Source organism: Neovison vison, chromosome 3, assembly GCF_020171115.1.
Source record: "Neovison vison isolate M4711 chromosome 3, ASM_NN_V1, whole genome shotgun sequence".
Classification (NCBI taxonomy): domain Eukaryota; kingdom Metazoa; phylum Chordata; class Mammalia; order Carnivora; family Mustelidae; genus Neogale; species Neogale vison.
Genome location: NC_058093.1, coordinates 73,048,098 through 73,054,996, shown reverse-complemented (window position 1 = coordinate 73,054,996; position 6,899 = coordinate 73,048,098). Strand labels below are relative to the sequence as shown.

The window sequence follows — 6,899 nt, the reverse complement described above, 5'->3', positions numbered from 1 at the left end:
ATTGCTGTCCATCTTAATTTTCTAATGTACTCAGTAGAACACCATATATTTGAGTGTGGCAAATATTAGTAAAAAGCCAGATGAGATCTGTCATACAGAGGTTGAAGTAGGTATAATACTTCCCAGTTTTGCCTTAAAGTAGAAATAAGCTTGGTAGGCGAGAAGGAGAAAAGGAAGACAGAGAGATATACATCAGAGACAGCATTACCCAGATGTTTATGGCACAGAAACCAACCTGCTAGAAACACTGAGTGCCCTCGACTGATGGAGAAATGCCTGGAGGCCCTGAAGAGGTACGGAAGTCTCAGGCCCGAGCTGCCTTAGTTCAGTTAAATAATCAGACCCTGCTCTGGAGCACAGAGATGCCAAAGACACGATCCCTTCCCTTGGAGGGTTTACAGTCTGATGGAAGGATACTGCCTTCAAGGTGTTTGCAAAAGTAGTCTGTGAAACCGTGGTTCACATGCTCTCCTTCCTCTACCCAACACTTTCATCCTTTTAGGACATGGGAAATAGGGGCGCCTGGGTGGCTCAGATGGTTAAGCCTCTGCCTTCAGCTCAGGTCATGATCCCAGGTTATGATCCTGGGGTCCTGGGATTGAGCCCCACATTGAGCCCTCGCATGGGGTTCCCTGCTCAGCGGGGAGCCTGCTTCTCTCTTTCCTTCCTCTCTTTGTCAAATAAATACATAAAATCTTAAAAAAAAAAAAAAAAAAAGGATGTGGGAAATCTACTTGTAACCACAGAAAGCCATTGTCAAGTCATTTTCTTCATCATTTTGGGCACTCAGTTCTTCCTCTATAATGTTTCTTTACATGTTTGGAGTAATTAAAAAACAAAAACAAAACCCCCCAAACACCCGGAAGCTAGGTAGCTAGAATACTGCCTGCAATGGCAGCCAGGTGAAAAAGATCCTTCTTGTAAACTCTCCTTGGGGTGCCAGGGTGGCTCAGTCGTTAAGCCTCTGCCTTCGGCTCAGGTCTCCATCCCCGGGGGCCTGGGATGGAGCCCCATGTGGGGCTTCCTGCTGAGGAAGCTTTTGTCCCTCTCACACTCTCCCTGCTTGTGTTCCTGCTCTTGCTCTCACTCTCTCTCTCTGTGTCAAATAAATAAATAAAATCTTAAAAAAAAAAAAAAGATATGGGACCTAGCATCAATAAGGCCAGAGTTTAAGATAAAATAAACTCTCTTTGTCTTTCAAAAGTATTGAAGGGTTCTGTCTGCCCATACGTTCTATAATTTGTGCAGCCCTCCCAGGGTTTGGGAATAGATTTCTGTGGTTTGACTCAGTTCCTTACCTATCTGCAGACACGGGGCAGTGAGTGAGAACTGTCACTGGTATCGTGAGATTTAGAGGGTATCTAAAACTCTTTGTCTCCAAGTAGCTCTATGATTATATCTAAAATTCCATTATTTCTTGGAGGCATTTGGTTTTCAGACTCCTGATTAGGATGCAACATTTCTCTAAGCTGAAAGGAGGCAGTATAATGTACTGGAAATGGGAACAAGCTTTAAGGCATACAGACCTGAATGTAAATATCAATCTTCCATTTTGTGGCCTTGGTCACTTGAGTAACCTCTCTGAGCTTCAGGTGTTCTATTCATAACAGATCTTAGACAGTTGTTCTAAGACATACAAATAATGCATGTGAACTTGTAGAAGGTCCATGAATGGTGGTTGTTATTTATGAGCCATTACATGAACTAATCCAAACTACCCTAGGGTAGGTGCTTAGGGAAAGAAGAGTCAACCAGAATAGCAAAGAGGGAGCAAAAAGGGAAGATAGGCCCTCAAAATATCGCTTGAGTCACGGTTTATTTAGAGCAGGGTGTCCTTGAATTTGGATGGGAAAAAACAGATGTATGTACTTTCACTAAGCTTTAACTAAAATGTAACATTTCCTTTTATTAGGTACACAGCCAACAAACTCCAATAATATTGGCAGTATCTGTGAATTTGTCACCAAATTACAGATATTTTTATAACATTCTACAGTGGTTGCAGGTATTTCAAAATATCATTTATACTACTTACTACTTCAAAATTTTGGTGGATATTACTACTGAGTAAAATGCTGACCTTGCTATTTAATATGTTAATAAAAAAGCACATACAATACTATGCCACAAAATTGCTTTTAAAGATCTTTTGATGACAGTATTTTAAGATAATTACCTCCTTTTGCAATCTTATTCATTTGTTTTATGTATTCTGAGAAGGGGTCCCTATAATCCCACTTCCCAAAGAATTGAAATCAGGATCCTACAGGGATGCTTTCATTCCCTTGTTCAGTGCAGCACTATTCAAGTAGCCAAGATATGGAAATAACCAGATGTTTATCAGTGGATGAATGGATAAAGAAAATGAGGTCTACATACATAGTGGAATGTCATCCAGCCTTAAAAAAGAAGGAAATTCCACCATTTGGATTGAAGGGATGGATGGATCAGGAGGGCATTATGCTAAGTGAAGTAAGCCAGACACAGAAAGACAAACACTCTATGACCTCACTTACCTGAGGCATCTGAAATATTCAGGTTTTCAGAAACAGAGGGAAGACTGTTGGTTAACAGAGGTTGGTGGTGAAGGAGATGGAAATGGGGAGATGGTGGTCAAAGGGCACCAAGTTTCGGTTTGGAGAGATGAAAAAGTCCTTGAGATCTCCGGAACACCACAGTTCCTGTGGCTGTAACACATGTCAAAGTTCATTGAGAAGGTGGGCCTTATGTTACATGTTCTTTTTAAGTATATTTTACACTTAAAAATTTGTTAAAAGGGTATATCTCATGTTAAGTGTTGCCACAATAAACAAAAAGTGTCCAGCCTCTCTGGTTTTTTTTTAAAAAAAAAAAAAAAAAAAAAGGCTTCGCTAGGCTTCACCAGATGACTAAAGAGGGGCGTGGCATGAAAAATTTTATGAATTTTGTCTAGAGTAAGAACCAGCTCACTAGCTGGCTAATCAGAGTCATGGAGTTTATCTCCTTTTCTGAGGTTTGTTGGTAATGACAGAGATTCTCAGTACTCTGGCTTTCTATCAACCAAGCAAAGGGAATGAGGGATATCTCTACTTTTCCCTCTACATCTATCTCTATCTCCACATCTCAGGATTTATTTCTCCTTATTTTCACATCCAGCAGCAGTTATTGTGGACAAAAGAAGAAAACAGTGTCAATGGAGACATTACAAAGGGAAAGTTTGCCCTTGGGAAAACAGTGTGGACCTTTCTCAACAGACTAAAAATAGTAGCACCTTACAATTAGCAATAATCGTGCCTCAGAGAAACCTCATTGGCTACGATACTGCCACTGCGCAAAGCTTACAGTCCGTTAATTCTGTTTCTGAGTATTTCCTCAAAGAAACTGAAACACCAATTTGAAAAGGTACATGCACCCCTGTGTTCATTGTAGTGTTATTCACAATAGCCAAGATATGAAAGCAACCTAAGTGCCCACTGATAGATAAATGGACAAAGAAGATGGGATGTGTTTCCCTGACGAAATATTACTCAGCCATAAAGAAAAGAATGAACTCTTGCCATGTAGGACAACATGGATGCACCCGGAGGTACTATGCTAAGTGAAATAAGTCAGACAAAGGCAAATACTGCATCATCTCACTTATAACTGGACTCAAAAAAGCAAAAAAAATGGGTAAACAAATAACAAGCAAAAGCAGACTCATACATACAGAGAACAAACTGGTGGTTGCCAGAGGGAAAGGGGGTGGGGGATGGACAAAATAGGTGAAGGGGATTGAGAGGTACAAACTTTCAGTTATAATAATTAAGCCATGAGGACAACAAGTACAGCATGGGAATATTGTCTATAAGAACTTCTCATGGCCACAAATAGTGGCTAGACTTATGGTGATCATTTTGAGATGTATATAAATGTTGAACCACTATGTTGCATACATAAAACCAATATTAAGTGTCAACTGAACTAATGAAAAAAAAAAAGACTAAAAGGAAAAGTTGCTACTTTGTTTGGCTTTGAGTATAATCTATTTCTCACGATTAGGAAGGAAATATGAAATTAGCCCAGTGGGGGAACTGGGAGCAGCATGAATGGATTTATTATTTTTTCTGAAATAGTTGAGATATTCAAGCTGTTCATCCTGAACCCCTTATCTGTAAGACAGTCAAAGTATTTGGAAGTGCTTTGGGGACATTATGCCTGGTTTCCACAGCTTTTTCCTTTACTTTTCTGGGTTTTTCAGGTGTGCTTTAATTTGTGGAACCTGAAAGGGTTACTGAAAACTGGTAACCAAGGTCAGGAGAGTGAGGTACAGAGCCAGGTGTAGAGAGAGGGAGAAAGAGCAGATACCAAGAAATTTTATGAGCACTCTGACCTGGAAAGAATCAGCTCAACTAGTGGCTTCAGTTTTTTTTTAGCTCATGTACTCCACGAAAGAATTCTGAAAGATGCTTTTGAGTTGATGTCTAAAATTTTTTTTATCATAAATTTAAGTAGTTGCAAAGTATGTATTAGATGAGGTACTGGAATATCATATCTGTGATTAAAATATATTTTCATCAAAACTTTGGAGCTGCAGATTTAGCTCATTAAATTTATGGAGAGTGTCCATCATATAAATTAATTGGCAAAGCTAGTCCTTATCGTCAAACCGTTCTGCCAAATTGGACTTGCTTCATGTCAGAAAAAAAAAAATCTCACTTCATTTTTTAATTCAAAGAAGTGTATTAGCATGCAACCCTTTGAAATCTTCTTGTTCCTGACTTCCGACTCATAAGAAGTGAAGGAAGAGGATCTCACATTCATTGCATCCTAAATAAGCCAGACAACATATAAACTTAAAAAAAAAAAAAGTGGGGTGGGGGAGGAAGAAAAGAAGAAAGTGAGGGGAAGGAAGAAGGAACAAAAGGGGCTCACCATGAGTTTTTCACCTTCCTTATTTCTGAAGCTTGCTGCCTCTTCTCTCAAAGGACTGTCCTTCAGGAAGAAGCCATGAGATTTGACGCCCCAGAATAATGCACCTGAGTAGGACCATGGTGGGTGAAGGATATGATCTTCTTGCGAAGTTGGTAAAGCACCACTGGAGTTAGGAAGAGTCCCGTAGCATGGTCTTAGACAAATTCACTTCAGGAAAGAGGACATGCAGAAGCTGATTTAGCGGTTGATTCCCCAAAGCTATCCGTTCCCTTGAAAAGCCCTTGGGAAGTCTTCGTGCACTAGGGCACGTGTAACTGTACCCCAACTTAAAGACCTCCCAAATAGTTCGGCAACATCATCACCTTTATCGCAAATTGCCCCATTCATCTTGATACTACCAGTGGTGACCAGAACAATCTACGGCTCCTGAACTCTTTCCACCACTGCATCGGCCGCTGCCCCAGCATGGTCTCAGAGTCGCGGTGAGGGGTTTGTAGAGCTGTCACCCTCTGGCACTAACCAAGCTTAGGGGGTTGTTACTATTATTTATCTCTGTAAACTCCACATGGTTAACTAGCCTTTTGGGTTTCACAAAACACGAATGTCCTGACTGTCTGTCTTTCTGAAAACAAAACACTGCCTTTGTTCTCCAGGGTCCCCTGAAAAGGAGGGGAACATGACTTCTCATTTCCATGCAGTCCCTGTCATGGAGCAGCCGTGTGGAGCAAACACCCCCTTTGGAATGCGGGAGTCATTTATGTTTGGCACGCTCAGAGGGAGCAAATCTGAACAGATAGATCTCTTCCTTCAAGCCATGCCTCCACACCCCACTGGAGAGGGAAGGGGGTGTCCCATCAGTACCATTGTTGGGACAATTGCATTTTCCCCCACAGGCATGCATCTGCATGGAAATTGCTGCTTTTTGTTGGCAGGACTCTTCTAAACATTTCACCCGAAGAATTATGCCCAACATGGGAGTTTGCCCTCTGGGCTGTATCTCTGTTGGACCAGGAAAAGTGAAATCCCTCCATGAGAAAGGGCTCGCCTCAGTCTTCAGTGGCAGGAATTAGCAGCCTCACAGTCCCGCGGCTTTCATCTGTCTCCTGCGTTGTCTCTGTCAATGGCCCCAACTTTGGCAGGGAGGTGTGAGAGTTCTGGCATGGAAGGGGAGTGAGGGCTATCATCTTGCCTTAAGGACTGGAGGAAGGATTCAAGTCTTTCCTCAAATTCTCCCCTGTGGGTGGGCAAATGCCCTGTCTGTGTGCTCCAGGGTTGGCTGAGGAGCAAAGTGGGAGCGACCTAGGGAAGAAATCCAGACAAAATAGCGCAGTGACTATGGGGCCTCTCATCTCAGGTTCCTCGCCCTCTCCTGGGCCCCCTTCCCATGGGCTTCATGTGCCCACATCTTCCCTAGCTCCCCCCTTTGCTTTTCCAGGAAAATGCCTGACACCTGGTATCTCCCCCTCAGAGTGGACGGAAGTTTGCTGAAACTTTATTCCAGGTCACAGTCTCCCACACTTCCTGGAGGCCTGAAAAACTGGGCCTGAGGTTTCAGCTGTCGTGAACAGCGGGGAAGTTTTAAGTTTTTTTTTTTTTTAAAGATATTTTTAATTTATTTGCCAGAGAGAGAGAGAGAGAGTTGTCACAAGTAGGCAGAGAGGCAGGCAGAGAGAGAGAGGAGGAAGCAGGCTCCCTGCTGAGCAGAGAGCCCGATGTGGGCCTCGATCCCAGGACCCTGGGATCATGACCTGAGCCGAAGGCAGAGGCCCTAACCCACTGAGCCACCCAGGTGCCCCAAGTTTTTAGTTTTTATTGTATTTTTGACTAAATCTCAGTATCTAGGTAATTGCCTACTTTCTGTAGAGGCAAGGTGGACCCTGTTTTTGGCATCTTAGTTCTGGAAAATGACCAGAAATTGGGAGGAATCCAGGAATAGGGGGATGAACATGCCCCTGGGTTGGCAGAGAGCCTGGCTGCTGAGGTGCTAGACGAACATCTTCAGAATT

The 6,899-nt window shown here is 42.5% G+C and overlaps 1 pseudogene; it reads right to left on the bottom strand.

The window, feature by feature from the left end:
- Nucleotides 1-3,168: 3,168 nt before the first annotated feature.
- On the bottom strand, nucleotides 3,169-3,318 carry LOC122903731 (annotated as a pseudogene).
- Between the last annotated feature and the right edge of the window lie 3,581 nt (nucleotides 3,319-6,899).